Here is a 10,908-nt window from a genome sequence, read left to right as displayed (position 1 = left end):
AGATGGCTGTGGTCAGATCAAGTTGAATCCATGCATTTCACCCCTTGTAACTGGTTTTTACAAACTCACACGCCCTGCTTTTCCATGATGTGTCCTGAAACTCTGAAGGGTTTTAGCATTGTGTAAGTAGTATGCAGTGAGGCCATTTGTCTGGCCTGCAGGAAGATTCCACAGCAACAATAGGGGTGTTTTAGTCAGCTTTTTAGCTGCTGTGACTAAAGGACATGATGAGAACAACTGTAGGGAAGGAAAAGTTTACATGAGGGCTCATGGGTTTCAGAGGTCTCAATCCATAGAAGGCTAGCTCCATTCCTCAGGGTTCTAGGTGAGGTAGAACATCATGGCAGAAGGGTGCAGCAGAGGGAAGCAGCTCACTTGTTGTTCAGGAAGGAGAGAGAGAGAGAGAGAGAGAGAGAGAGAGAGAGAGAGAGAGAGAGTCCATTGGCCAGATGCAAAATATATACCCCATAGTAGCCAGGCCCCCAATGAATCACTTCCACCAGCTCCACCCCACCTGCCTCCAGTTACCACTCAGTTAATCCAATAAGGGATTATTTTACCAATTAGGTTAAGGCTATGACCCAATCATTTCTCCTCCAAACCTTTTTGTATTATCTCACACGGGAGTTTCGGTGGGACACCATATCTAAGTCATAAGAAGAGGCAAAGCCCAAAAAGAGAACAATTATGCAAATGACGATAACATCAATTTTTCCCACCAGAAGCCCAGTAACCAGATCAACAACTTAGTATATCTCCTATAGAAGGGATAGAATCAGATAAACCATCAATTTGGGTTTTCCAATGGATGACATGAGGTGTGTGACATCAGGGATGTACACATAACATTTTGTCTTCATAATAGCACAGATTCCAGTGTAAACAGCAAAAATAACAAACAAACAAATAAAACTCCTGCAGCTACGGACAGAAAAATAATGTTTAGTAGGAACTTGTAAAGATAAATGTGTACCAACCAATAAGACAATACTGGTGGCATCATTTCTGGCAGCAGCAGCTGGATGCTGGTGGAGTGGAGCAAACCACCCATGATGGCAAACAGCATGGAGTCTGAGTGATTCTTGAAATAGTGAAATAGCATGCCAGACCCAAAGGCCAACTGTAGTGCCCTCAAATATTTCCCACTCAGGAAATAAACCATGACTAGGTTTAGAGTCCAAGAGGATCAACAGGGATCACACTGTGGCGAGAAACAGCTGATCCATCTCAGGGGAACAAGCCACTTAAGCACCCCACACTGAACTGTCCCCTCCCCTGGATTTAATGTTGTAGCATGAAAATTAGCAGTTTTCTCTATCTGTATATCAACTCTGGCAGTATAGCCTCTGGATATACAGCTTGGATGTAGGTGGTCTTTGGGGCAGGGACCACAGCCCCCAGGCACTCATATATGACACATGCCAGACATGTGGATTAAATTTGTTAATACACTCAACTTCAGTCCAGCTGGCAAAGGTGGTTTACCTACTACTATTTGTATCTATTGCTTTAACAAGCCATTCTTTTCTCTTCATCAGTCCTCCTGCCTGAGAGTTATATGGAAGATGAAAATGCCATGACACATCACTTTTGGGTCCGACATGTTTAGACAGCATATCTCATGAAATGAGTACCCATGCCTCACGCTTCAGTTTCAAGAGTGTTATAGTGGAAGTATGATTAGCTCTCTTGCTAAGGAAGGCTTCTATAAGGCCAGTAGACCCTTGTTCCACTTGCCATCGTGCCATCCACAATATAGGGCTTCAGTATATTGTCAACTGTGTATACAAACAACCAGCAGCATGGCTCACAAGTTACTACCAGTCATAGGACCCACAATTCTGCCCATTGACTGCTTTCATTTTCTCCTGGCTCAGATCAGACAGTATCAGTGGAAGGTTGTATTGCAGCAGCAGTTCAAACATTTGGGTTCCCTCCGCTGGTCTCATCTGTATGCCGCACATTTTCTGATATGGGGGCCACCCTCTCACACTTGAGATCATAGGCACTGGGGCGGTGTGGTGAGACAGTTTCACAGGTTAACTGGGTCCAACATTGCCTCCGGCTCGGAAGTTTATGAGCTATCAGAGAGAACAACATTGTTAATATGCCAGTTAGAGTAGAGATTTGCATTATTGTGGATTGAGGCTGATAAAATAGGCCCTCCACCATCTTCTTTATAGGTGGGCCAGTTTACACTTTTGGAAAATCTCAGTCACTAGGCTCCACCAGTAAAAGGGCACAGTACACTGTTAGAAAATGCATTTCTAAGTTCCCTTTCAGAAATGTGATTAAAAGAAAAGAAAAAAAACTTATTGGAGAGCGCCACTCATGCCATCTGCTCTACTGGTGACATCTGACTGCATTGGCATGCCTGATACAGTGGTGACCAGATCAAAATCTTTGGCTTTCCAAATGTTTTTTTACTGGGAACATATCAGTCCCAAGTGGCTTTCCTCTTAGTCAGCTGATATAGTATGTGTAGGCATTGAGCTGAATGAGGAATAAAAACCCACCAATAATCTAAGAGTCCCACAAAAGCCAATATGTCCTTTATTGTATGGGGAAGGTTAGTACTTTATCTCACACTACACCTGGAATCAAATAGGTCTTTCCCAACAAACGCACCCCTAGAAACTTAATGGCTAGTCTAGGACCCTGACTCTTGGAGTCGACAGCCCATTCCCATGTGTGGTGAATACACAATCATTTCATTGTGTCCCCTAAAAGAGTATAATCTTCACCAGTTAGCATATCATTGGCGTAATGGAACCAGCCTGACTTAAGGACAGGTGATTGAGAACTGCCTAGGCCTTGGATTCGTTCAGCAGATCTTGGAGAATGACAGCTTGCACTAACTGCATTTAGTTTGCTGGGGGGTGCCCATTATTGTCCTCCAGAAAGAGATAGAAAGGCGCACCTCAGAAAGATATGGGATGCATGTGAAGCAGCTTACCTCAGTGATGATCTCAGTAGGATCTCCAAATATGATACTGGTGATGAATATCAGGTCTGAGTCCTGTTTCCCCAATGTGAAGATTAAGCCCACAAGAAATGCCCATGCCAAGGCAAGTATAGAAAGCAAGAGGTTTTTTAAATATTTTTTTAGTTGTAGATAGACATAATACCTTTATTTTATTTGTTTATTTTTATGTGGTGCCAGGGATCAAACCCAGTGCCTCATGCATGCTAGGCAAGCGCTCTACCACTGAGCTACAACCCTGGTTTCTAAAGCAAGTTTTATTTAAAGGATAACAGAGATAGACTTCTCTGAAGAGAAGGGGCCCCGGAGCTGTGTGTCCCAAGAAGTGGGAGCGTCCTGCCTCATTTATAGATTTTAGATTTCCTTTGCTCTCCTGCCCTCCTTCTCCCCTTATCTTGTCTAGGTGACTAGTGACCAAAAGGTAAGCCAAAAGGTGAAGTGATCCAAGAGCAGGAACTCAGTGGCCCAGAGAGTATTCATTAACTACTCCTACAACTCCCTCCAGGGAACCTTGCCACGGTTACACCAGAACACCCCCACTTCTGAGGCTTGTTTTAAAGAAATGGAGTCCATTGATGAATATATTAAGAGAAAAAAGAAATATTTTAAAGAACACAACTCCTTTAATGAACTGAAGAAGCAGCCTGGCAATAAGGGTGGGGTAATAATTCCAGTTCCTCCAAAAGGAAGACTCTCTGTGGCTTGTACATCCATCAGCCAGCAGTGCTCTAAAGGCCAATCACAGGGCCTTGCAATTCGGAGCACTATTCATCTGAAGGGGTCAGTCAAGCACTTTTCTCTCTCAGCAGCTAAAATGAGTGTCAGGTTTTCAGCTGCTACTAAAGATAATGAGCATAAACATTCAGTGACCAAGACTCCACTTAAAAAGTTTCCACATGTGACCACATCTGGGAAAACCTCAGAAGGCCATGCTGTGCTGGGGATACCCAACTTAAAGACCAACAGAGGGAATTCTGCTGCAGCTATTACCCCATTCAAGTTGACAACTATGGCAATGCAGACTCCAGTTTCCAATAAAAAAACAGTATTTGATCTCAAAGCAAGTTTGTCTCTTCCGCTCACCTAATAGCCACACAAAGAAAAGCTGAAACCACGGGGGAAATCTAAAGAAAATAATTCTCTGAATGAACATGTAAACAGAGTTACCTTCTACAAGAAAATCTATAAACAACCTTATCTCCAGACCAGGAAAGAGCAAGGGAGGAGCAAGGGAAGAAACAGGAGCAAGAACAAAAGGAAAAGAAAGCAAAGGTTTTTGGAAGCTCAAAGGGGCTTTGTTATGGTTAAAGATGAATAATTTGTTAATGTCTGTGAGGATGACCTTAGGCCTGAGCCTAAGCAACTCCATTTTAAAAACACCAGTTTTGAAACCTGCAGTCTCACCAGGCACACCCACAGATCCCTCCCGTATGGCCTCAGACAAGTTACTTTCCCTCACCCTGATAAACAGAGTAAAGCCCCTGGCAGGCTGGCCTTGCCTGATAAGAAGGGAAAGGCAAGAAGATCAGGGTGGAGACCACCAGCCCAGATGTTTCTGATCCCAGGGTAAATGATGTCATGGAGAAATCCAGTAGTCGCTGATAAGGATTGAAAAGGGGGGGTCAAAAGCCCCCAAATTTAGTATAAATAATAGAGCTAAGAAACAGGGATTCAGCCAGCTGAAACAAGGATGATCTCAAGCTGGAGAGCCTGATGCGAACCTGGACTGACATCCCATCATTTGTCATCATTTTCCTAACCTTCTGCATGATCCTTACAGCTCTCAAACTCTACCCCTTCATCTGGACCTTGGTGAGAGCTGCAACTTCTCCATATGACCCTCTCCTCAACTGGTCATCCACTCCAAGCCAGGAAAAGCCTGCCTTGGTTTTGGACCTGATCACTGCGGTCTGAGTGAGTGTGCATCTGCTGGACTAAAACCTTAAGGCTTAAGACTTTTGATCTGACACTTGAACTTAGCACGCAGAGGGAATGTCTGTCATTTCCTGTCACGATTAAGTGTGTTTGCAATGTTTAGAATCAATCCAGAACTGTTTGTTGTGAATTAGTTAATCTAGAATTGTTTGCTGTGAGTTGATTCTGTCTATTATATTGCCTAGCATTAAGAATTGTTTTCTTGACTAAGAACCTACAGAGTGAAATTGTATTGAGCAATTTGAGCGAATAAAACTTCGAAAGGGGCAGAAGTGTGTGCACATTCTTTATTTCTCCCCTCGACTGCATATGTCGCAATTTTGCCCCCTTGTGACAGTGTCCAACAAATATCCCTTTATTCTGAACTCGTTTTCTGAAATTTTGTAAATATTTTTATACTGTCTTTCCCATTTTAGTCAGAAGATCTTTCTCAGTTAACTTTTGTTCATAATCTATGAAGCATCTGTGGTGTTCTTTATGTGCTATGAAAGACATTATTATCTTAAAGCTCACACATTCTTTGGAATGGTTTCTATGTAAGTCCCTGTACAGCCCAGTTTTCTCATAGGATTCATCTTAGAGCTTAACCTAGATCTTTAATGTCAAGGTCCTTCTACAGTTTATAATATTAAGAGCCCTGCAGTCCTCTATGCAATAGCATTTACCTGAGGACAGCTAGTCATACCACAAGCTTCAGTAGAACTTGAACAATAAAAAGTTAAGAATAGGGAAAGCTGGGACCGAAAGGTCACCTCTTATCCTCTCATCTACAAAATCTAGCAATCTTGAAACTGGACCAGTTGTTTGGTTATGGCGTCAATATTTTGCCTATATGAAAATGTTTAGGTTTATAATAAGCACTTGTACAGATCACCTCATGTCCTTCCTACCTGTCATTCACTATATTCTTAAAAAATCAAATTCTACATCTCATTGTGGCCTTATAGTTTAGTGCCAGGCCTAGAGTATTACTGTTTTAAGGATTAAAATGCTGTCACTGTCAGATTTATATCTTAACAATTTTATGGAAAAGCCCCAAGATACTTGGCATCTTATTTTTGTTCCTTGCTAACTACACAGAGCTTCCCAGTTGTATACTGCTCAAGAATTTTTTTTTAAATTTTTTAGTTGTAGATGGACACAATACCTTTATTTAGCATTATGTGGTGTTGAGGATCGAACCCAGGGCCCTGCACATGCCAGGCAAGCATTCTACCACTGTACTACTAAAGAATTTCATATATAAAAATTTATGAAAAAAAAATACCTTCGAGGATATGACCTCAGTGCTCTATTTCCATCAACCGAGTCCCACTTTCTGGTTTCCACTACCCTACAGCAATTCATTAAGCCATCTATACATTAATGTACTAATGAGATCAGAACACTTCCCAAAAGCTACTCCTCTCAACGTTGCTGCATTGGGGAACCAAAACTTCAACACTCCAGTCTTTGGGAGACATGTCATATCCAAACCATGACACTACCTGAATTTGGGGTTGAAATTATGCCCACAGAGGTCTGTAGTGTCCTTCCTAATAGAATATCCATCCCTAGAATGTTTTTAGGAACTGGTGGGTTAGTACCAAATATGGAGCTGGGGGTTTTCTTTTAATTCTTAAATGTAACAATCTCTCTCTGATGGTCTTATCCTCATATTCCTCAAGCACTGCCCAGCCCCGGAGAACATTCTGAGTTGCAATAGATCAGTATACATTCAACAACCGTATTTACTGGAGCAAAGGACTTCCCCTGGTTCTTAGAGAACAGAAGATAATTCCAGATGAGGCATCTGGTTGCCAACTCTCTCTCTCTTACTCAAAGAGAATGTAGGGAAACCATTCTATGCATCTGTCGATACCGTAATTTGAAAATTCTTCACCTTCCCCTAGAGGGAACAGAAGGAAAAGGTTGGAAATGTCCAGGCTTAAGCTCCTTCCATAAGGCTATCAAGATTACATTAGGTTCCCTGGGGTTGCCAAAGCAAGTAATAAATACCACATCTGCTTTCTTATTACCTTAACCACCCCCCACCATTTCTTTTCTCTCCCATTTCTCTTAGTTGTCAGGCTTTGTGACAAGGCATGTCTTATTCTGACCATCTTGTCTCTCCAAGGCTGAACACAACCTTGTCCACATTATTAAAAATTCTGTCAAAAAAATCAAACTGAGGAGTAAAAGAAAAGAAATGTACTGTTGGAACATTTTGTTTTCATTCCATATTTAGAAACTGCTTTTCAGCTCCTTGAAACACCTGGGCATAAATGGCTTGTCACATGCTCAATTCCCACAGAATACCCTGGGCTTCCTCAATGCTTTTCCATGGGGGTACCTATGCTGACTGGTACAGTCCCTTATGTGGCCATATCTCTTATGCCTCAGATGATCCAATCTATAAGGGAATGATTTCCTTGGAACAACAGACATTATGTAGGTGCTACCTAAAGCCTGGATGAGTGATAAAATTATGTTTTATTTCATTTCTTACCAGTGAAATGTCATCCCCTCCCATGTCCCAGTCTCACCATCCAGGCAGTTAGGCTTTCCCAGGGGAGTTGTTTAAAAAGTTTTTGTAATATTTAGCAGTTTTGCAACAGTACACTCCTGAACAGTCACGGTTTCTTAAATCAGAAGGTCCCCCATCTGAGTATTCTGTGCCTTTACATTGACATTCAAACAGAAAAGTGAGTCTGATTTATGGGGGTAAGGGGTTGGGAGGATGTGGAGGTGGGATTAGTGGTGGTGGTCCCTGTTCTCTATCATTTCAATCTCAGGTTCTTCTTCAATCCTCTCTCCCAGGGATTCTAGTTCTTTGCATTGCATTCTGATCTTCAGATGACAGTCCATACTTGTTTTCTCTTCCACCACTTTTCCCTCAGTGTCACAAAACAGCAAATTAGGATATCTAGCTTAGAGTCCTGATCTTCAACTTTCTCAGCCAGGCTACAGTCTATGGTAAAAGAGAGAGATGATGTTCTAGTCAACTTTTTCATTGCTGTGACAAAAGAAATGACAACAAGGTAGAGGAAGAAAAGTTTATTTTGGCTCACAGTTTCAGAAGTTCTGTGAACGTTGGCCAACCCCATTACTCTGGGCACAAAGTGAGGCAGAACATCATGGTGGAAGGGCAGCAGTTCAGGACATAGCACCCAGAATGCAGAAAGCAAGTTGTACTCACCAGGTACAAAATATAAACCCTTAAAAGACTAAGCCCCAGTGACTTACTTCCTCCAGTCACACCTTACTGGCCTATGGTTACCACCCAGTTAATCCATATCAGTGGATTAATCCACATGAGTTTTGGGGCCACACCACTTATATAAACCATAACAGACGTATATCTCTTTCAACTTGTATCACTTTTCCTGAAGTCTTTATTCTCTTGCCTCCAGCCAGATGGACATTGGTAACCAAAGTGAACTGCCCACAGCAACAGCCATTCCACTAACAGTGAGACACCACTCTTCCTAACAGCAATGGGATAAGAAGCATTCAGCAAATAGCTGCTCCAAATCCAGCAGTGATTTCATAGCGTACCCATACTCACTTGGTGGGCTATACACCTCTAATGCATGGGCCAAGCCTCCCCACATGAAGTTAGATGGCCAGCCCAGGACTTTTCCTGAGGATGCTCCTTCTCCTTGAACATTTCCTTAGTCTTCTTGGCTGGATAATTGTTTCGAAATAACCCATTCTCAGTGTTTGAGAACTAGCTCCCAAAGCTAGTTCATGTGACTGAAGAGGAATGGAGATCCAGGATTGCAGAGTGCGATTTACTGAGGTCTCAGTGACATCAGCATGGTTCTGGGTGGTAGCAAGATTCAGGTGGACCTCTACAATATGGGTCAGAATAATGGGGGTTTATAATAATGGTCGGGACAAAAGTGACTTCACCCAAGCCAAAATGTACCTGGTTTATCTCAAGCCAGTATCAGAGTCAGGCACATTCCTGGTACCAAGGTCCAGCCATAAAGTTCCACATACCACTCTTATTTTGACTATTCATAGTATAAGGGAAACCATGCAGGGAAAACCAACCAAGGACAACCATGGAGGTTATGACTAAAAATGGTGTGATCAGGTCAAGCTAAAAAAAAAAAAAAAGGCGTGGGGAGTCTACAGCCACCCAAATGCTCTGAATTTAAAGTTTATTTTTTTCTTATGTAGATTTAGATCAAGTAAGTGCTTCTGATATTTCATTTCCCTACCAAGTAACCCAGTTCTATTATTCCTAATGCAGAAAAAATGGAGTAGCCAGATAAAAACAGATATCACTCTTGCAAACTTTTTCATGGACTGGTGTATGTCAGAACTAGTAAGGTAATATAGTTATCAAGCAATGAGTGATGGCTATTTGAAATGCAGATAACTATTTTAATCTTTTACACTTGTTCATTTCTTATACATTTTCAATTTATACCCAACAAGCTATTTTTAAGCATAGCCTCAATCCAGGGTGCTTTGAGTCACTTCAGTTCAATTCCTTTAAGTATGCTTATAGAAGCTCCCTCATATACCACTAATTCTCCAGGACCCCAACTCCCATTTTCTTGGATTTATGTATGTTAAATGGCATTGAGTAAATATGGATAAAGGGATGTTCATGCAGATATCTGCAGACTAAGCAAAACCCTTTGACACATACAGGAATTATTCCTGAGTAAGATTCCAAATGTTGATGAGGTGAAGTTAAGATGATTACATCAGGGTAGCCTTTAAGACTTCCAATAGTGTTATTTTGTGGTTAGGATGACCACACTTCCTAGTTTTTCCATTTTATGTCTACTGTCCTCATGTGATTGGCCTTTTACTCTCAAGTGTCCCAATTTAGGCAACAGATTATAAGGTTATCCTATTTACCTATGGTAGAACTTTGCCAAATCCATCCGCTTTTCTGCAGCAGACCTCTCTTTTTGGTCAGCTCTTCCTCTTTCAGCTCCCTGGATCCCAGTTCTCCTACCTACCTATTAACTTCCTTCTATCCTCATATGACCCTGATTACTTTGGAGGCTTTTTCCTTCTCCCTCATCACTTACAAATCCTTCAAATTCCTTCAAGGCCACTCTTCTTTCCCCTAATCCTCAATTTCATACATAATAAACTTTAGACCCAGACAATGCAGATGGTCAACCTGAACAGACTCATCAACCTGTACAGATGGTCAATCCGTATACACTCAGCAATCACTGGTCATTATTGTTAAAACAATCTCACATCCAAAATCCACCTACCAGGAGTCTTCTAAGCTCAATAAACCAGTTTCTCATAGCAGAGGAGTACCAGTTATCTGTTATTTTCCCAGAGCTCTAGAGGGGAAGGGATTTTCATATAAAGCAAGCATTGAATGGTTCTGGCCTTTTAAAGTCCCAGGCGACCTGCACGTCATCTCATTTAATTCTTATAATCCTACAGAAAGACAACACAGCATAGCAGTTAGGAGCACAAGGTTCTAAAAGATGATCTACCAGGGCTTAAATTTCATGCTTCAATTACTAAGTAATCTCTAATGTTACTAAAGTTTCATGTGCTTCAATTTTCAAGGTAAAATACATTTGTACTTATACCTGTGGAAAATATTGATCAAGTTAATATATGTATGGCACCTAGATTAGGGTCTAGTATAGTAATTAATTTTAAAATGTTAGCCATTATTATTACCTATTTTTCAATTGTTAACAAGTCCAAGATGATATAGTTAGTGGTAATGATGAGATATAAACCCAGGTTTTGTCAAGCTAAACACCATCCATTTTCTGTGATATTCCTACTATCCAAGTGTTCTCCTATATGTAATAAAAAGCAGTAGACTAAAGAATGATATGGGAAGTAATTTTATTTTATCACATGACACTATATGAGAAGCCATATTTACAGATGCCTAATCACACAATATAGCTTTGAACACAAAAGGTGGCTCAGAAATAGCAATACCAGTGATTCAAGTATTGATCTTTACAGAAAAGAAAATAATTTTGACTGATTGAAAGGAG

General features: G+C 41.2%; 1 pseudogene; it reads left to right on the top strand.

Annotated features, from left to right (window-relative positions):
- Nucleotides 1-2,936: 2,936 nt before the first annotated feature.
- LOC114086890 (nucleolar and spindle-associated protein 1-like) lies at nucleotides 2,937-4,897 on the top strand (annotated as a pseudogene).
- Nucleotides 4,898-10,908: the final 6,011 nt, after the last annotated feature.

Source organism: Marmota flaviventris, chromosome 6 (assembly GCF_047511675.1).
Source record: "Marmota flaviventris isolate mMarFla1 chromosome 6, mMarFla1.hap1, whole genome shotgun sequence".
Lineage (NCBI taxonomy): Eukaryota > Metazoa > Chordata > Mammalia > Rodentia > Sciuridae > Marmota > Marmota flaviventris.
The sequence above is the reverse complement of the archived record's forward strand: the minus strand, read 5'-3'. Positions and strand labels throughout refer to the sequence as shown.